The following is a 22,138-nucleotide window of genomic DNA, read 5'->3' as shown; positions in this document are numbered from 1 at the left end:
GCACCATGTCCCCTGTGCATAAGGGGAGGGGCAGGGATTTATTATAAGTTTGAATGTATTACTACACGTATGAAAATGTATTGGCATTTCAGTTGTATGTAATTTCTTTATTTAATATGAGTTAGTGCTGTAGTGGATTATGTTGTAGCTATTTGTAGTCTGTGTAAATGTTATTCTTTGTCTTCCCCTTTGTGTCAAGAGTGGTCTGATCACCCTCTATATATGTTTCCCTCATGTCTCCTTTGGTTAGTTCAGTCTTGATGTCAAGTTCAGTCCTGTGTATTGGTTTCATTTGTTTTGGGCCAGCATGAATGTCCTGTCTTATATTTATTGGAAAAAGAAAAGATAAAAAAGACCTTTTAAAGTAAACTACACACTTGTCCTGGTGTCTCTCTTGCCGACCAACTCTGGTCCCTTACACCCTGGTTGGACGTAGTGCGTGGAAGGAACACGTTATTCCAACCAGTTCCCTTCCCCTCCATCAGGCGCCCCGGCTGTCATGGGGGAGGCGGTATAGTGACCAGGATTACTACATGTTTTTGTGAGGGTATTAACTACCCTAGGAGACACGGGGAGAACATGCAAACTCCACACAGAGTAGGCCCTTTCGCCAACCCCACCTAGGGTATGGGCGCTGATGACGCGGAGGAGAAGACACGCCCCCAGCGCCCACAGCGTCCCCGGCGGGAATCGAACCCAGGACCTTCTAGCTGTGAGGCGACAGCGACTGCGCCACCATGCCTGCGAACTCATACTTTCAATTATATTTTTCTAAAATAGCCAAAAATATCCCCTTGAGATGAACCATCTCGTTTTCAAGGGGCTCCGCAGTTACATAATTCATAATAATACATATATTTAAGAAACAGAACAAAAACAAAACATACATAACAACATCAACCAAGGAGGGAAAACAAAACAAAACATACAACAATAACACAACAACAATACACAGAGCAAATACATGAATCATCGTGTTGTAGATCTGTTATACTGATAATTAGTGAAAACATGAACAGGTAGTCTACTGTGGGTAATTAAAGTAAATACATTTAAAAATGAACTGTAACCAGTGCTGCTGTCGTCTTACTGTGGGAGATGGCAAGTTAAGGTTTTCATACATGGTGCAATGATGAGTCATATATGGACAGCCAACAAATCTACATAAACGGTTGTATATTGTATTAAGTGGAAGAAGCTTATTTTTAGATGCAGTCTGATAGTACATCAGCATAATCCATAATAGGAAGAATGAGTTGAAGAGCAAGTTTTTTTCTGACTGTAAGTGTAAAACATTATGAGCTTGTAGATTGGCTATTTTCACTTTTTAAATTGATTTTGTAATTTTTTTAGGCCGTACCTCTCCCTAGTCCCTATAGGGGTGGTTGTGGTTATACTGGAAACAAAAGAAGACAAAAAAACTCCATGGGTTCTGGAAAGTTTCAGGTTATGGAAGGTTCTGGGTTACCCTCAGTGGTGGAAAGTAACTAAGTACATGTACTCAAGTACTGTACTTAAGTACACAAAAGTATTTTTACTTTTATCATTTTCAATTGCTATACTTTACTTCTCTTCATCTCAGAGGTAAATATGGTACGTTTTTCTCCATTACAATTATTTGACAATTTGAATTACTAGTTACCCACTTCAGCCCTATACATTTCAGCCATTTGAAAATAGCCGATCTACATCGCGACGCATTGTGAGCTTGTAAATCTGCTATTTTCAAAAGTTTTTTTTACATTTGAAAACTTGTGAAGTGGGACATTCTGCATAATGAGCACTACTTACTCAATTAAGTAGTGCTCATCAAGTACATTTTGAGTAAACTTTTGCTTGTAACAGAGTAATTCTACATTGCAGTATTGATACTTTTACTTAAGTAAACAATTTGGCTACTTTTTCCACCACTTAAAAAGAGCCATTTGGTCTGGTCTAGTCTGGCTTTCCAGGTTAGACATGAATAATGGTGTTGATTGAACTCTGTGAACTGTTGAAGTTGTGGTGGACCGTGCTGTGTGACACTAACCACAGATTAATACTTAAACAGGATTTCATTTAGAAGCTTATGTTACGTTTTCTTCCAAGTGGCCTACATGAACTGTTGTTACTGTACTCACACACTAGTGTGAAATAACGGCATATATATATAATGAATGCAAGTTATGCAACGTCAATTGACAGAGTAACAGTGACAATGACAGAGTACAGCAACTTGCAATGGGCCTGGTCAACAAGATACACTACACCACAAAGCCACCCATGTAGCTGTGAAACTATTTCAAAAACATCAATGACGTCCACAATCACAACACCAGAGGGAGCTCCACAAATCACGTTCAACACTGATTTTGCTCTTAACAGACCTTGTATTGCACTGTACTTCCCTGTGCTCGTCTTTGCAAAATGTTAATAAAGTATTCAATCAATCAATCAATCAATCAACCAATCAATTCAGCACCTATAAGGCTTAGTGCATAACTTGCAGTCCCTGGTTTCTAGAAGGTGCATAAGCGTGTGCTGTTCTGTTCCAGTTTATTTGTTCAAGCTTTTTAGCTTCAGTTGATGAAGCAGTATGCTGCTCCTGCTGCTGCTGCTGTGAAGTTTGGCTTCAGCTCCTAAAGCCCATGCATTAAGCCAGGCCTAGAAGCTATGGGAAACTGAACCAAACAGGAAACGGATTATGCTCACCTTCTGAAAACTCAACTTTTGAATTTCATGTTCTGGGGCTTGAGTGGTTCCAAAACCTTTTAGCTCGAGTCCCGAAAGAGAAATGTTATGTCTCCTCGGGCCGGGACCCAAGCTAGTGAAAATAGCACATCTACAAGCTCACAACGTGTCACATTCAATGCGACACGTTGTGAGCTTGTAGATCTGCTATTTTCACTTCTTAAACGTTTCTTCATGAAGTTTTGTAGATTTATTTGAAAATTCATGTCTTGAATTTTTTTTGAAATGTCTGTTTGATTTTTCTAAATCTTTTGAAATTGTATCAATGGAAATAAAAGTGTAGTAAACGTCCCACTGTTTGGGAAACAGTGCTATAGAGCACATCTTCCAATGTGCTTTCACTTTTGCCCATAGAGGGCGCCACAAATGCAAAAATGTTGCACTGCATGTCATAGAAATGCTGAAAACTGCAGATTGTTTTGTTGTTTTGTGTTCTAAATGTCAATACAGTAATGTATTGACATTAAAAATAAAATGTGCTTTTGTACTTTTTGAAAACTTTGTCCAACGGGGTTCAGTGGGTTCAGTGTCTTGGACAGTGGTGGACAAAGTACACACATTTTGAAAATGTAGACACTTACAACAAATCATAATGTACTTTTTCCCCTACTGAAAAATCGGAATATTTGTCTTGTAGTGGAGTATAAGTCGTATCCAATACAACTACTCTAGTAAAGTACATGTATTCAAGTACAGTACTTGAGTAAATGCACTTACTGGTTACTTTCCACCACTGGTCCTGGGTTACTGCTGCTGTCAAACATATGAATGAACCATTGACTGGACCACTGAAGCGTGTGTCAGCGGTTGCCTTGGACAACCCTCCTGTTGCTCGAAACAACCTCCCCTTCTCACTATGGGATGTAAACAGAGCCAAGATTGCGAAAGTGAAATACAAAACAGATAACGAGTATATCCCATTATTGTTTTATCAATTTTTTAGCCATTATGCCAATTCATTCCTATACATATTATGTGCAAACAGATAGACAATACAAGTATGTGACCTGAATACACAATCCACCTGTGCACATAGTAACACTTGGGTGATAAATGCTTAGGTCTATCCTCCATAATTCAACCTCAGTTACTTGGGGTAGTTTGTTTCCCAAATGACTTTTTTCCTTATCAATTACTCACCTCATGAAGCCTTGAACTGATGGAGATACTTATTTATTTGTTGTCTCATTCCTTATCCAATATTCCAGTATTTGATGAACTGATAGGAGGCCAAGCTTAAAAGAGCAAAACTATATTTAAAACATTCACTTATAAGGATACAAGAAGAGTGGGCACTAAGGAATAGTGGGCACCTTGATCTATCATCGGATAAAATTGGATCCAAAATGTAAAACAATATTAGAAAAATGGTCTGAAGTAATGTAACGTAGGCATGGTGTGAACATGATGTGAACATGCACGGTCCATCACAGACCTAAAATGATCCTTGTTTGTACTTGTTTATGCCCAAAATGACTGGATACACAGGTTTTGCAGCAATTTGTTGCAATATTAGAAATATTAATCCTTGATAGGCGAATGTTCAAGCATGTTCTAATCATGTATACTTTACATTACTTAATTTTATATCGCGGTGCCCCCTTTTCCTGTTACCATTTATAACCTCCTCCTCACTACAGTCCTCCTTGGATTACACTGTGAGAGTTGTTATGGAGTTTCATTTCTGACATAGTTTTGCATTGTCTTCTTATCTACTTCAATTCATCACATATTGGAAGATTGGATCAGGAATGCGAGCCAAAAACAAATATTAAAAAAATCCATGAATCCAAGGCTTCATGGGGTGATTAATTGACAGGGGAAACAAAGTAATTTTGGGGGTGAACTACCCCTTTACATTGTCCGTTTCTTTATTGTCTCATAGGCTCATAATTTGTGAACTTTGAATCATTTGTGCATTTAAGATTAGGCCTGTCACAATTATTACATAATCACCTAATCGCAATTATTTGATTTGATCACAAATTTGTTTTGCATATCGTCATAATCGTCATTATCATTTTCATGTCCTAAAAAAAATATATATATTTTCAAAACTAGTGGAAATAGCTGATCTACAAGCTCAAGTCACATCGTGACATGTTTTGAGCTGGTAGATCAGCTATTTCCACTATTCATGTTATTTTATAGTATAAAGTTCATAAATTATGTACGTTATTTGTCATAATATATGTGCACCTTTTTTCACGAAGCCTATAAGCCCAACAGAAATTAAAAATGTATTCATAGTGTAAGAGCCATTTGAGCCATTTTGTTACTAAATTGATGATGTCACCGCAGGGTTACAGGGTATTTAACCCTGTCTGTAATCAAGGGCAGGTGTTGCTGATGGGAGGCAAACAGTTTTTTGACTGTGTTTAGGAGAGCTGTTTGTTTAGCCACCGTACGATTAACTGTTTGTTTAACTGTATTTATTATTTGTATGCTGGAGGTTCAGAGAATAAAGCGTTTATTTATGAACTTTACAGACGGTTTGGAATTCAGTCTTTTTAGCACACAACAACCCTAGCTGTTGGCAACCAATAAGTGCCTAAAAGTAGCCTATAGGACTTTTGGACACTACACATAGTCTCCGCAGTCTTCAACGACAAACGCAATCAAATAGTTAATCGCAATTATTTGAGTGACAATTAATCGTACAATTGTATAATCGTGACAGCCCTATTTAAGGTCAGTGTTGTAAAGTAACTAAGTACATTTACTCAAGTACTGTGCCTAAGAACAATTTTTAGGTATTTTTTTTACTTACCAGTTTTCGGTACTTTTACTTCTACTCCACTACTGTATTATCTCAGAGGCAAATATTGTACTTTTACCCCACTACAATTATTTGAAAACTTTAGTTTCTTTGTAGATTTTTATTATTATTACAAAACATACAATAACCACTTCAGCCTTATATATATATATATATATATATATATATATATATATATATACACACACACACACACACACATTTTGGCCATTTGAAAATAGCCGATCTACAAACTCACATTGCGTTGCGACGCGACGCATTGTGAGCTTGTTATTGCTATTTTCAAAAGATTGTTATACATTTGAAAACTTGTGAAATGGGACATTCTGCATAATGAGTACTTTCTACTTTTGGTACTTTATGTCAATTTGATACCAATACTTTTGTACTTTGTAAGTACATATTGACTTTTTCTTGTAACAGAGTATTTCTATAATGCAGTATTGCTACTTTTACTTAATTAAACAAATGTAGTACTTTTACCACCACTAAAGATTACAAAGCACACAGGCCTAATTCTACAGTTTAATTCCCTGATAAATGATTGACACATTATGCAAAGCAGGGGGCGCTATTATTCCAGTAATCCTACCACTGTCCTACACATAGTGGGCGGATCTAGTTTCCATCCCACACTCTTACAATCCAGAGTGTTTATTTAACAACCAAGAGATCAGTGTTGCCATGTCCGCTTATTATAAGCGACTTTGGGCTTCTTTTTCTGCAAAGTCGCTTGTAATTATTAGTTGCGGGTTGTGTTTTTTTGGACTTCTTTCTCAAGTGTAGTTGTTTATTTGGACTTCTTTCTCAAGTGTAGTTGTTTATTTGGACTTCTTTCTCAAGTGTAGTTGTTTATTTGGACTTCTTAAGTGTAGTTGTTTATTTGGACTTCTAAAGTGTAGTTGTTTATTTAGACTTCTAAAGTGTAATGTTTATTTGGACTTCTTTCTAAAGTGTAGTTGTTTATTTGGACTTCTTTCTCAAGTGTAGTTGTTTATTTGGACTTTAAAGTGTAGTTGTTTATTTTTCTAAAGTGTAGTTGTTTATTTGGACTTCTTTCTAAAGTGTAGTTGTTTATTTGGACTTGTTTCCTAATGTTGTTTAAACCAAAAATGTTCATGTCAAGGAAATCCCACAAATTAATGTTAGTCCACAGACCCCCTATCTAAAAAAGAAAATGTGCCAGGGACCCCCGTACCAGATTTGTGTTGTTAAAATGTTTCAGAAATATACATAATTTGTCACTTAAAAATAATAAGATAATAATAACACATTTTAATAGGTTTAAACTTAAAGTGCTCATGTGGCCTATATGGTTCCCATACTGTTTAGCAACTTTAGCTCAAGACCCAAAAGTGAAATTAGACGTTTGCCCAGGACCCAATATAGTAAATCTACAAACACACAATGAGTTGCTTCGCCCCGTGTTGCGAGCTTGTGGATCTGTAGCCCTAGAATGTCTGTGATCTTACATACATTTCAAGTATGATTCATTACCCCGCAGCAATCACAAGCACCTGTCAATTGTGTGTCCCAAACATTTGTGCGTCCTAAAGGAAGTTACGTATATTCAGTGCTGCAATCATTCCTGGCCCCTCGCGTCGTACAGAAAGACGTCCGTGTGCAGCTCGTGAAAAAGTGGAGATATTTGACTAAACACACGTTTTCTGGCAGAACTTTCACATGGATATGAAACTAGAGGACAAAATATGACTAGACGTCTTAGGAATTAATTATTGGGTGAGTACAGACGGAGTTTAGAGCACTTTTATGTCCGCGCAGATCGGCACTACACAGTGGGGGACCGAGAGAGATCTATGACTGTGTATTTGGAATACTTGAAATGTATGTAAGATCACAGACATTCTAGGGCTAGTGGATCTGCTATTTTCACTACTACTTTTTTAATTTTTTTATACTTTTGAAAAATGTTGGAATAACTTTTAATTCATGAAAAGTTGTGACTTTTATTGTTTAATATTTTTAAAATCTTTTGAAATAATACTATTTTTTTTAATGTAGGAAACGAAAACAATGGGATATTTATTCGCAACCCATACAAATTGCTCCGCAACCAAAACAAGCCCAAAAGAAGCGACAATAGGCCATGTGGGCATGGCCTATTGTCGCTTCTTTTGGGCTTGTTTTCCTAGACCTGGTTGCTTGTTTCTGTCGCAACATCTGGCAACACTGGTTAAATCAACACCCTGGAGTCCAGAGTGTGTGACAAAGGTAACAGGTTGCAGCTCATAGTGTCTCATCATAATGAACCATGGACTTTACAGTATGTTCGGCGTGTCTTTTGATCATGGATTTATCATACAGATCCGTTTAGATCACGTTTAGAAGGGATCAAGTCTCAGAGACAACAAGAGGAATTTGCAGTTTGATCAAAAAGAAAAGAGGTATGTTTGTTTGTTTCGGACTTTTGAGGAAATGGATCACAAGACGGTCATCTGTCACGACCGTCATGGATGAACTTCAACCTGGTGTTTGCACTTTCTCCATTTTTGGTCCGTACATCTACGTAAACGTTCAGATTTCAGATATAAAGTGCTTACCTCATGGCCACGGATGTTACAATTATGTCCGGGCCCTCAGAAGTACCCGTACCTTCCATATTATTCAATAAAAAGCATTTTAATCTGATTGATGGCCATTTTCTCAGTTTTTTTCTCCATAGACTTTCAACTACGCGACCCTACCTGTTGGGAGATGAATTGCACTCTGATACATTATAACTATGAAAAAATGGCCACCAATTGGATTACAATGCTTTTTATTGAACAATACGGAATATACGGGTGCTTCTGAGAGCCCGTACATAATTGTAACGTCAGTGGCCATGGGTTAAGCACTTTATATTTGAAATCTGAACGTTTATGTAGATGTACGGGCCAAAAAGGGAGAAAGTGCTAACACCAGGTTGAAGTTCATCCATGACTGAAGGAAATCCAAACTATTATCATCCTAACCTGCGTGATCGGAGATGATTTGCAGCTACCTGTTAGTATAAACCTCGTATTTATGTTGCCTTATAAATAAGATGTTACACCCGGGTGTGGGTCTGATTATTACTGTGTTTATTATCAGTTTTCTCATGATTTTGCGACTAGCGAGAGTTTGAGGTGTTGCGCCGGAACTGGTGACCTGTCGAATTCTGTGACCGTCCTTGGTTTGTTTCAGGCGAAAAAAGGCGAATCGTTTCCCCACATTACTGTCACCAGATCGTCTCATGTTTACAGTTGATTTGCCTGCCCGTCCTCTCACGTGCATGTGACAGTATGCACGGCTCTGGGTGACGGGTCACAGACTCCGATGGGTCACCAAGTAGGCTGTGACAGTCTTAGGTTGGGTTAGCCCGCAGGAGCTAACGATAGGAGTTATTATAAAGTTGTTGTACTGTGCGATCAGATCAGATGTGCATCTTTATGGACTGTGGATGGAATGAATGAATGGATACAGACGCATCTCGGCTTTTATTCTCTACTAGAATCAAACTTAAAAGTCTCTTCAAACTGTAGCTCTGCAAACTGCTGCTGCTCGGCAAGTTGATTTATTGATTTCCCCACATCCATCTGACAGACAGTGCATGCATTCCAGGTAGTTTAGTGGTCTATCTTACACCCTGTGCTTTAATACTCAGGGACGCTGGAAGTCATTTATGCCAGGGGGGGCTGGGCTTGGCGGGGGACTCCGCACGCGTGCGCGATTTTTTTTCACATGTGTCCCGCGATTTCTTTCACATTTTTCACCTTTTTTCACCTTTTTCAACAAATATTTTATTCCCCAAAGTTAAATACATCATTGTTTTAATATATAAGTGTGTATATAGACTTTTAAAATGATATATATTTGTTTAATTAAAAAAAAAAAAAAAAAATCCAATTTGTTTTCTTTCTCTTCCCCACCACCAGGGGTGCTGCAGCACCCTCAGCACCCCACTTCCCGCGTCCCTGTTAATACTCACGGGTTATGTTCCTTTTTAACAGTTATTATAAGTTTCACTTATATCACTGTTAAACAGAAACGATTTCTTTAATAACTTGTAATAATACTGCAAGTTTGATTGATTGATTGAAATTTTTATTAGGCAAAAGAATGTAAAACAACACAGTCTAAAAGGTCCGGCCAAAAAAGTCCTTGCGGACTTGTTTCCGTTGGGGTCCTTGAGTTAATTTCATAGACATATATAGTTAGTATAGCTAGTATAGTATAGCTATGGGTCTCATATAGGGCGCGTTCGAAAATTACGCACCGGAGCACACTCGCCTATTAGTTTGTATTGGCCAGTGCGCTCAGTGCTGTATTTTCGAACGCACCCATAGTTAGTATAGCTTAAAAGCTTGAGAATAGCAGAAATAACCAATATACAAGCTTACACGTTGTAAGCTTGTACATCAGCTATTTCCGCTATTTAAAAAAAAAAGTATAACATGATTAAATCAGTCATTCCTTTTTATACTTAAAGGGATATTTCACTTTCAAAAAAACCTTTGGTCATTTTATCGTCTACTCAGGCTTTTGTGAGCCCCCCAGACCGTTTTTACGTTGCTTGATTCAGTATTTAGATATTTGATATTCAATTTATCAGACACGCCCCCTTCCTATACAAACCCATTATAACTTCAAACTCCATTTTTAACATGTTAGATTTATTGAAAACACCCGTCCTTGGTTCTGGTGACTCACCCTGACCTCCTAATACGTGAGGGGGCCGTGTTTTTTCGATTACTTTTTTCATTTATTTAATTTAATTTTTTTATTGTATTTAAAGGTAGGGTAAGTGATATTTTTTGGTTAAAACAAAAAGTATTTTTTTTAAAGGTTAAAATACTATATTCTGATAGTAATCATTGCTATAGAGTGTTTGTTCAGTAACAGGAGTCTCCCCGTCTCTCCAGCTCTTTAATAAACAGAAAATACATTTTTCGGTAGGTGTCAAAATCTCAGCCAATCAGGAGAAAGTACCCATTTTTAAGCTTAATTTGTATAGTTTTCAGTTCCAATTTTGCATGCTCATTTCTTAGTGTCATCACTTCCAATTTCACTTGTTTAATCTGTATCCTGATTGAGTTCTCTGTCCTGGTTGGATAAAATTGGAAATGAAACTACAAAAAAAAAAAAGAAAACTACAAAATACATTTTCTGTTTTATAAAGAGCTGGAGAGACATGGAGACTCTTTATATGGACAGGACACTCTATAGTAACGAGCACTATCAGAACATAGACCCATTTTGCAATTATTTGAAACTTTGCAAATCACTTACACTACCTTTAATTTTTTCATTTTCCAAAAGAAATATTAAAAATAAATTTAAAAAGTTATCGAAAAAACATGGCCCCCTCACGCATTAGGAGGGCAGGGTGAGTCACCAGAACCAAGGACGGGTGTTTTTGATGAATCTAACATGTTAAAAATTGAGTTTGAAGTTATAATGGGTTTGTATAGGAAGGGGGCGTGTCTGATTAAATGAATATCAAATATCTAAATACTGAATCAAGCAACTTAAAAACGGTCTGGGGGGCTCACAAAAGCGTGTGTAGACGATAAAATGACCCAAAGTTTTTTTTAAAGTGAAATATCCCTTTAAGTTATTTGTCATATCTTACCTGTGCAACTTTGGTTTACGAAGCCTAAAAGGCAAACATAAATCATATTTGTATTCATTATGTTCCAATGTTCAATGCCAAAAAGAAAATATGATTAAATCGTTACTCACAATTATTTGTATGACAATTAATCGTCAAGTTAAACGTTTTAATCGTGACAGCCCTTCGTGTGTGTGCATGACAGATTCAAAGCAACATAGCATTCATGTTCTGAGGGGGACATTTGCCAAAAATAGCTGTATACAGTAACTGTGAGGTTGTAGATCTGCTATTTTTGGTAAATGGAAAAGAAGTACAGAGCCAACTCAGGTTCAGTTTACTAAGTATAGGCTAGAGAGGGTTTTAAGTGTGTGAATGTGAGATAGGGCAGGGCAGCTTTTATGTACTGTAGGTATGGTGCTAGTTGTGTGGTATTTGGTGACACTGACGTCCCTCTTTGTTATGCCAATGTGCTGCCAAGAAGAAGCTGTGTGTGTGTGGGTGAAAGAGCAGCAGTATCTAGTTCACCCATGGAGTGGTGGGGGAGATAGGCAGTGTCTCATTTAAGTGAATGGGCTCTATTGGGCCTCTCTTCCTTACTTCCTTCACAGTGTTACCAATGATACTAATGAAGGGCTCTGTTCCATTCTGGTCAAACAAAGTCTGATATTGTGCATGCTGGCTCACTGGAAACACTCTGCTACAACAGTGGGTCTCAAAGTGTGGTCCAGGGACCCTCAGTATGTATTAATACAGGGCTCTGATCTTTCGCAGACTCAAACGGCCCACATACTTCTGACTCCACTTCAGTGGCATGCAAGGCTGTATAGCTCCATTACCACCTGGTACTACAGCTCTTCCACTTTTAACCTTTTAATACCGGGAAAGCATTATTTGTGTCATTTTAAGATTTCTTTGGCTATTCAAAAATAGATTTTAATTTTTTTTCTTAATTTCTTGATTTCTTGACAAGGCCTGGTCAATGAGGATAGGGCCATATACATGTGTATATATATATATTTTTTTTTTAAAAACAAGCATTTGTGACTTTGCTTCTGGGGATTTTACAAATCTCTTCTAAATCCTTCTAAAACATCTTTTAGAAAAAACATAAATTTTTCATGTCAGGGACCCCCAAAATTATATGTATTTGGCCACTGACGGCCATGTCAAAATATTTTGTAATGGGGACCCCCAGAAGCAAAGCTTTGAGTAAAAAAAAAAACCTTTAAAAATGTATGTTCAAATATTTGCACAACATTTTCACGTTTTTTCAAAAATAGCAGATCTACAAGCTCATAGTGCGGCACTCGGTGCCGCGCTATGAGCTTGTATATCTGCTATTTTTGAATAGCCAAATAAATCCTAAAATGACACAGATGCGTTCCTGGATAGAACGCATTAAAGGGTTAACTTCAATAACATTGGACATAAACCACATAGACAAACCGCTCAAAGGGAATGAAACCCCAGGCTGATTTTGCAGTGTGTTTTCCACTTCAGGTTAACACGGCTACAACAAACAAATTAATAATGAGCATGTTGGATTTTCATAGGTGTGTCTATAGCCAAGGGCCAATGTGCAAGCATGATGGACCGTACTGACACACCTAACACACCCATTATTAATTTGAAATCTGTGTTGCTTATGTCACTGTGTACTATAAGGTCAGTGTTATGTTTTTACCCAGCAGGTCTATAACTCCAATTTAAATGTTTTTAATTGGAAATGTCTTTTTTTTAAAAGGAATCCTGTAGATCTCAGGATCCACAGCTGAGTGGGTCTGTTAAATCACTGGTTCTCAAACGTTTTAAAGTACCCCCATGAGTGTACACATCTGTAAGGGTCCATAGAGTCCACAGAGTTATAGACCTGTAAGTGTCCATTTAAATATAATATTATAATTAGACCTATTTGATCCTGTGTCGGGAAAAAAAAAAATTCCCGACACAGAATTTTTTTCACCCAGCTGATTGCTGGCCAAGTGGTCAGACTTGAGTGCAGAACCCAGAGGTTGCATTGAAGCGCATTAGACATGCTGGCCATTCATAGGTAGGTACTGCAGCTTAAAACGGCCTGGGGCCGCTGTCACGAACGAGCGAAAGCGGTTTCGACCAATGGGCTCGACTCAAGAGCTTGCACACTGGGTTGCGCATGGAGGTGACGCAAAACGTGTCACAGAAGCCCCAAATAGGCCACGCCCATCGCATTTCCCAACCCGGAAGAAGGGGTGATTTCGGCCCATGCGCTGTTGGGAGGGGATTTCCGGTGTCCTCTCTATTATTTTGAAGTCTATGGTTCAGTGTCTTGCTCAGCGACACCTCGACACATTGCTGGGGCCAGGAATGTGGAACCCCCTCAAGAAGCCCATATGGTCCCTGGACCCCAGTTTGAGAGCCTAAATTATCATTATAAACTGTCATTTAAAAAGAAATTTTGATTTAACCACTTTTCAACCTGGCCTGCCTATGTTGGGCATGTCATTATAGGCAACATTATTCCACAATGTCCAAACTTTTTCAAAATGTTTACCAAAAAAAAGCTAATATCAGATCTGAAAGCTTAACACATCACATCATCGCACAGCTTAGTTCTAGACATAAATCTATAACCTTTGCTCTATATGGACAATGGCTGGTTGATATAATATTTGCCTCGCTGCTGGCCAGGAATAGCTGTTTGTGTGCATTGCTGTGCAGTGTAGCGGTGCTGCACTGTATGTCATTTGTTAAAGGCATGCTTCAAGGACAAACATTGCGAAAGGTGAAGGCAGTTCTGTGTTTACAATGTGCCCATTAATCAGAGTACAAAGCAAACTGAAGAAGAAACCACTCTCACTCCACGTCATGTAGATCTGTAAATGGTAAATGATGACTTTATATAGCACCTTTATCCAAAGTGCTTTAAATTACAATGTGCAATACATTCACCTATTCACACCCATTCACACAGACATTCACACACCGATGGTGGAGGAAACCATGCAAGGCACCATCAGTGTTGCCATGTCTGCTTATTATAAGCGTCATTAGCCATCTTTCTGTAAAGTTGCTTGTAAATTATTGGTAGTTGCGGATTGCGTTTTCTTTTTGGGCTTGTTTGTAAAGTGTAGTTGCTTATTTGGGCTTGCTTCCTAATGTTGTTTAAACCGGTGGTTCTCAAACATTTTCACGTCATGGACCCCCAAATTAATTATTAATTATTAGTATTTGTCCATGGACCCCCATCTAAACATATTTGAAATTGCCACGGCCCCCCGTACCAGGTTTGTGTTGTTAAAATGTTTCAAAAAATATTAAAAATGTTTTGCTTCTTTTCAAGATTTGTTTGAAAATAGAAGATCTACAAGCTCACAGTTGTGAGCTTGTACATCGGCTATCTTCAAATAGCCAATGCATATACAGTAGGTTTTAAGTGCTCATGTGGCCTATAGTCGCTTCTTTTGGGCTTGTTTTCATAGACCTGGTTGCTTATTTCTCTCGCAGAATCTGGTAACACCGGGCACCATCCTGCTCATCTGCAGCAGTTATGGGTTCAGTGTCTTGCTCAAGAACACTTAGACACTGACACAGGTGGAGCCGGGGATCGAACCCGGGAACCCAAGCGGTTCCCATGCGGCCGCTGAGCCGCAGTAGAACGAACGATGCCAGTGATGGAAGTACTAAGATATTCTACTAAAAGACCCTATAAAGTAATAAGATGACCTCTCAGTTTGTAGCGCCACCAAATAACCTCAATTACATGTTACAATTTAGGTATTTAGCTCCAGAACGACTAGGGCTGTCACGAGTACAAATTTAAGTTGACGATTAATTGTTACTGAAATTGCAATTGCAACCATTTAATTGTGTTTGGTATTGAACATTGGGACATATGAATACAAATACAATTTCTGTTTTTCTTTTAGGCTTCGTAATCAAAAATTGCACAGGGCAGATATGACAAATAACTTAAATTTTGCACACAAAAAAAGACATTTAATAATAATTTATTTAAATAATAGGCTATTCGTAACGCATTGTATGCTTGTACATCTGCTATTTCTGCTTTTTTTTAATATTTGAAACTGAACATTTTTCAACATGGAGACGATTATGACTTATCTCAAATAATTGTGATTTAGATGATTTATTATGTAATAATTGGGACAGGCCTAAGAACGACTTACAATAAACAAGGTAAACGCACGCATAGAATGCAGAGAGACAATGTAGTCTCTCAAGAAACTAGGATCCCAGGTAAACCTAGCATGATCTGTCTAAAACGATATATACTATCGAAATAACAATCTGTAGTTGAAACTATAGGGCAGCAGGTAAACGATGAACCTTGCATCAGTCTAAAGTAAACAATATACTATCAAAATAATAATCTGTACATTGAAACGATAGGATACCAGGTGAACAATGAACCTATAGCATCTGTTTAAGTAACATCCTATCTAAATTACATTCTCAACATTACTCAATTGTTTGTCTCTTTTTCTATGTGTTATAAACCACCCAGCCACATTTCTTTGATACAAAAATAAATATATAACAAATAAAATACTGGCGTACATGAATAATGATAACTTAATGAATTAAATGGCACGAGGTTCTTGTGTATTCTGCTTAAGGTCAAGCACTACTTGAGTGTAAGTGCGTGATCTCGTAAAACGTGCACAGGGTTGCTGTGTGTGCATGCATGTGCACACACACACGTTTATGGGCATGCATAGGTGTGTCTCTGTGTGTTCATGTACATGTGTGCGCATGCACAGTAACCTCCTGGTGTTAATTTGACTGAGAGTGACAAAGAGAGTGAAACGTACACAGTCGGTGATAATGTCTATAACTCTCTCTCAGAGAGAGAGAGAGAGAGCGAGAGAGAGAAACTGACTCAGTTTTATCACCAAACACTCACTGATACGAGAGAAGCGATGTCATTCCTCTCTTTCTTTCTCTGTGTCTGTCTCTCTCTGCCCCCCCCCTCCCCCCGTATGTCTGTCTGTTTCTCTGTCTCTGTCTCGGTCTCTCTGTCTCAGGGTCAGGGTGACATATTGTTGTTCACATCTAGTCCTGTAACAATACAATGTTGTGCTCCAGTGCTGTTGACCCATTTTAGACTGGGTCAACAGTTCAGTTCACATTCCACAGCCAGGCAGATCATCATTCTGCTACTACACCATTATAAATAATGTAGATGGAATGGAACTAAATCATGTCTAATAATCTACACTGACAAGCTGAACAGAATGATCATAGAGACCTGTCTAACACATCCCATGTCTATAATGCATCATAATCACATTAGAACATTGTCTAATTATAGTTAGATTCAAACGTTTGTGAGGAACCAGTATTTCTGGTATATGTGGTGTTGCAAGGCGGGATATAATTATGGATAATCTGACTGATTACTAATTATAAAGAGGTGAGCCTACCTGAGGTATTGCCAGCTAGCCTACCAGCTATTCATAATCACAATCTCCTCATCTTTGTTAATAACGAAACGTTCCTAGGGTGAGTGAGACGGCTGGCAATGCTTCGTTCATAAAACCGTACTGAAAGTGATCCAAATGATATTGCTTACAACTCTTGTTGTCCTTATACGTAGTTGTGGTATGGACGCTGCCTTCCATTTCAGTTAGAACGAGTCCTTGAGAATTTATAGAATTTTTTGTTGTTTTGTTTATTGTTTATTACGGATCCCCATTAGTCCTCACCACAGAGAAGACTACTCTTCCTGGGGTCTAAACATTCACACTTCACAATACAATTAAAACATAATACAATTCTACCATTGCATACTTAAAACAAAACAAATGATCTTCATAAATTCTATAAATTATTACATAGTATATTACTTTTTAGTTTGCAAATCAAGAAATTACAAAAAAATAATAAAAAATAGTATATACAATTAATCATAGTTCAAACTGTCGTAAATTGGCCATGATCAGGCGGAATCAACACCATTCCCAAGTGCAAGAATATACAAGAATCCAGTTCGAAAGACGGTTTTGTCCGTAGAAATGTATTTACTCCCACAGACGTTGACACCTGTATTGCCAATCCACAGAGTGTACTTAAATCACAACTACATTGTATTTTATACAGAAAGACATTTCACATAGGACCACCTCCTTGTCCTCCTCCTTGACCACTCATAAACAAACCCTCCAGAAACAACAGGCCCCTTGGACAGCCCCTTCTCAGTCACCCAATCTGTCTTGGTTTCAACACAGAACATTTATCTATCAACCTGCACTTTTACACAAGCTCATAATATGAAATCCTTGTTTAACATGTTATTAGCTTCAATATAAGACCACAAATATATGTATTCAACATTTTATGAATGATTTAGACAAAAAGAGATAACTTAACTAACATTACATTATTCTTAGATATAAGAGCAGCTGGTTGAATCAGCTGTCTCTGTCTGTTGTGACTCTGGGCCCTATTTACCTTTCATCCTAAAGCAGTAGTCACAGCTTCACACCTGTTCAGAGCAAAAGGTCTCGCAGCACTATTTTCTTACCATATAAGGTCTCACAGTCTATTTCTCAATTTAGAATGCTATTCCCACACTGTTATTAACCCTTAATAAATGATATAGTCCTGGATATACCATAAAACATTAAACAACTGTTTGACTAATCACGGCTTCCTTCAATTTCTTTTTGAAGCTTGATCCAATGTGTTCCTGCTCTATTGCCGTTCTCTTAAGTGCATTATTTCTTGGTATTAAAGCCGGAGTAAAGTGACCACCCATGGCCTGTCTTGTGGCATAGCCATGTCTAGTAATGGTGGGTTGTATCTGTAACAACAAATATGAAGGTTTACCAGTAGGCCTATGAGAGATGTTAAATAAAAATGTCACAAGGCTACAAGCCAACCTTTGATCCACTCTCATCCAAGACAGTGCAGCATGCATCCACCCTGTTCTGAGTGAGCTGAATTTTGTCCAAATCCTTGTTTGAAGCACTGGACCAAACCGTTGGGCAATAATCAAGACTGGACAAAACTAGTGATTGTAATAAAAGTTTTAACTGTTGAACCAGTCAACAGATGTACTCCTCTTCTTATCATTGAAATGTTACTGTCCTTCGGGGGTTCCAGGGGGTCCCCAGAAAATAATTGTAAATACAGTATTATCAAAATCAGTTCAACCACTTTAACCCTATAGCCTTTACATCGGCTATTTGAAAATAGTGGATGTACAAGCTCACAGCGTGTCCCGATGCCATGCGTTCTGAGCTTGTAGATCGGCTGAAAAAAAAAATTACATTCACACCATGATGAGTTGAATACTTTTTTTTCATTTTTTTTCCACGATTTTTTTATACCAATTGTTTCACCCAGCGAGCGCCAAGGTGCGTGCGTAATTCATGCGTGAGGCGATTTAGCCCGGACGTAGTTTAAAATGTAAATTTTCTCCTTCTATGGTTATATTTTGGAAAGGTAAACACTGCAAGCCGAAATGATAGGCTTTGGTTCACACTGTGAGTTGTTGTTTTGGTTTAGTTTAACCAGACTTTTTTAATAAAGTTCTGCTGCTGTTAATCGTGGCCTCAATTTGATAGGCTATGCACAGCTACCATATTGGAAAGAAATTGGGCCTCCTCCTTACTACCTCTGTTCCACTCTGGTCAAACAGAGTCAGAATGCTGATATTGAGCATGTTTGTTCACTGGAAACACTCTGCTACACCAGTGGGTCTCAAAGTGTAGTCCCAAGTGTGGTCCTCATGGTTCCTTGAGGGGGCTCCATATGGCCCCTTACGGGTGTGTAACTCTGAGAGTGTGCAAATGGAACCATTTGTACACTGTCAGAGTTATGGGGGTTCTTGAAATAAAAATAAATACAAAAGTTTGGTAACACTTTACTTAAAGGTCGGGTCTATAATGCGTTATAACCACACTTATAATGCATTATAATGCACTTATAAGGCATTATAACACTTGTTATAAATGTTTATAATTATACGTGACAACTTATAACAAGGTTTATGAAGCATTATAACTTATATTATAATATAATTTATAAGTGCCAGTCATAATGCATTATAAACTCAGTGGAACAGCACATTATAACTACCAGGTAGCACTTTACTTAGAGGTTGGTCTATAATGCATTATAATACACTTAGAATGCTTCATAACACTCGTTATAAATGTTTAAGTATGCATAACAACTTATAACAAAGACACTTTATAAATAACTAAGTTATGGTAGTTATAATGTGCTGTTCCATTGAGCATAATAAAGCATTATGACCAGCACTTAAAATATGTTATAAACAAAGTTGTTATGCATAATTATAAGCATTTATAATGAGTGCTATAATGCCTTATTTATAAGCACATTATAATGTATTATAAACCCAACCTTTTAAGTAAAGTGTTACCAAAAGGGTGAGGACCACTGTGCTACACTAAATGGAACAGAGCCTTCATTAGTATCATTGTCATTGGCAACACCTGTGAAGGACGTAAGAAAGAGGCCCGATTTCTTTCCAATATGGCTGCTCTGCATAGAGCCTATTAAATTCATCAAGCGTTTTCTTATTCTTTTTGGATTATTCATTCACCATAAAGGAATGTTAGACAAACAACCATTGTCCTTGTATTCAAGACATCACGGGGAGAGTAAACACTATAAATAAAGTGTTTGAACGAATGTGTAGTGTGTGTGTGTGTGTGTGTGTTGGGTGTCGTGGTGTAATGAGAGCTCAGCATGGGACAGCTTTAGTTTGTTGAGCTCTGTGTGTGTGTGTGTGTGTGTGTGCGTGCGTGTCAGTCACTGGGGGTGGGGAGGCAGGCTGTGTAATATGGGTCAGTTTTGTTTCTATTTAGTGTGTCTTCAATGATGCTTTTGTTCAGCAGTGGAGCTCAAATGTTCTCATGTCAAGGACCCTCACATTGATGTGTATTGGGTCGTGGACCCCCCTCCTGAAAGGATTTGGTGTGAGGGTCCCACATAGAAGAAGATTTTAGTTGTAACTGTTTACCTTCAAACCTATGATGTGAATAGTCATTCTTATCCATTCTGTTATTGGACGGACTTCTAGCTGCTGAAAGTATAGTCAAATTAAACACTTAGTTTCAACCTGGTGTTAGGGCTGTCAAGATTATTAACGTTACGTTTAGTTGACAAATTGTGTTTTTTAGCATTTAATATATATATAAAAAAATACATTTCTGTTTGGTATTTAGGCTTTGTTAAAAAAAAGTTGCACAGGGATATGACGGATAACTTAGCCAATTTAGACCTGAGGACGATTCTAAAAACGTCTTCTAAATCCTGAAGTTTTCTGAAAAACTTCAAATATTTATAAAAAATTACAACAAATGTATGTTACTTTGTACACAGCAACAACAACCCCAAATAGGGGTTCCCGCCCGAAATGGGTTAAATATACAAAGACATTATTGATATAATACAAATGTTATACTTAATTTTTATAATTGAAATAGCCGATCTACAAGCTCACAACACATCACTCCAAGACTCCCTGTAGGGTACCCCACTTTGAGAACCAGTATTGTAGAGCAGTGGTTCTCAAAAGGGGGTCCCCAGCTAAGCTAGTCAATACAGCTGAGCATAAAAATCAGCGTAGCCACTTTAACCTTGCATAAGCTATTTGAAAATATAAGATAAATGGTAAATGAATGGTGCATTTATATAGCGCTTTTATCCAAAGCGTTTTACATAGATTGTGCATTACATTTACCCATTCACACACACATTCATACATACACCGATGGCGGAGGAAACCATGCAAGGCACCAACCTGCTCATCGGGAGCAATTAGGGGTTCAGCGTCTTGCACAAGGACACTTCGACACTAACTATTCTGGAGGAGCCCGGGATCGAACTGGGAACCTCACGTCTTCCATCCGGCTGCTCTACCGGCCACTCTACCCACTCTACCCCTGAGCCACTGCCGCCCCCAGATCTACAAGCTCACAAGCTGAGACCAGAAATGTTGGTGTCTCCCCAGGACCCAAATGTACAAAAATCCATAATGAATTAACCGCTTAAGCCCTATTTAATAGTGTAAATTGCCGATGTGAGCCTGTAGATCGGCAATTGTCACTATTTCTTAAATGTTTTGTACATTTATGAAGTTCTTTGGAAAAATGATTGACACTTTTATGTATTCAAATTATTTATTTATTACATTTAAGTATTTACTGTGTGTGTGTGTGTGTGTGTGTGTGTGTGTGTGTGTGTTTGTTGTAGATCAGCAGAGGGTGGGGACAACAGGAAGTAGAGATGCCAGGTGTTTGTTTATGGAGGTCAGGGTTGTGTTTATAGTCCAGACTCACAGTGAAACTCCACTATCTGTACACAGTAATCATTGATGGAGGCTCAGCACTGAGGTGGAGGCCTGGCTGGTGTAGCTAGCTGTCGCCATCATGGCATTTCCTTGATGATTCATTGTCTCACAAATACTTCGTTGTGTTTTTGCTATTGAACATTGGAATGTACAAATAAAATACAAACTATTGTCTGTTCTGTATTAGCTTTGCTATTTCCGCTATTAATTTTTAAAATATATATGTCGGTGATATATTCATATGTTAAAGTTATTTGTCATATCTGCCCTTTGATATTCTTTTTTACAAAGCCTTTTTAATTTATTTATAACATATGTTCCAATGTTCAATGTCAAAAACACAATTAAATCGTTAATCACAATCATTTGTGTGACAATTAATCCTCAAGTAAAATTCCATCGTGACATCCCTATCAATTCAATTCAATTCAAAGGAGCTTTATTGGCATGAGAAAACAAATGTTTGCATTGGCAAAGCAAGTGTGAATAAAAACAATGTAAGAAAGAAATGGGGAAGTATATACAGTTGGAGGCAGGGGCGGAGCGTCCGGGGAGGCCAGGGAGGCGGCCGCCTCCCGGCCCTCGCGGGCCCGTGCCGTCAGATAATAAATCGGTAAAATCAGTCAAAAATAAGAATTAAACAACATAACCCTAACCTAAGCCTACCCTAACCCTAAAACCGAAATAAAGTGACAAAAAGCCCCCC

The 22,138-nt window shown here is 38.0% G+C and overlaps 1 protein-coding gene across 3 annotated transcripts in view; it reads left to right on the top strand.

Annotated features, from left to right (window-relative positions):
* The first annotated feature begins 7,756 nt into the window (after positions 1 to 7,756).
* Positions 7,757 to 22,138, top strand: part of LOC308084603 (cingulin-like) — a 62,875-nt gene continuing 48,493 nt past the window's right edge. For all 3 annotated transcript variants that reach the window (XM_080427338.1, XM_080427337.1, XM_080427336.1), the window contains exon 1: positions 7,757 to 7,914. The gene's annotated coding sequence lies outside the window, so the exon portion shown is untranslated. The remainder of the gene's footprint in view (positions 7,915 to 22,138) is intronic.

This window comes from Gymnoscopelus braueri, assembly GCF_963280865.1.
Source record: "Gymnoscopelus braueri genome assembly, chromosome: 4".
Lineage (NCBI taxonomy): Eukaryota > Metazoa > Chordata > Actinopteri > Myctophiformes > Myctophidae > Gymnoscopelus > Gymnoscopelus braueri.
This window is presented reverse-complemented; position numbering and strand designations above follow the sequence as displayed.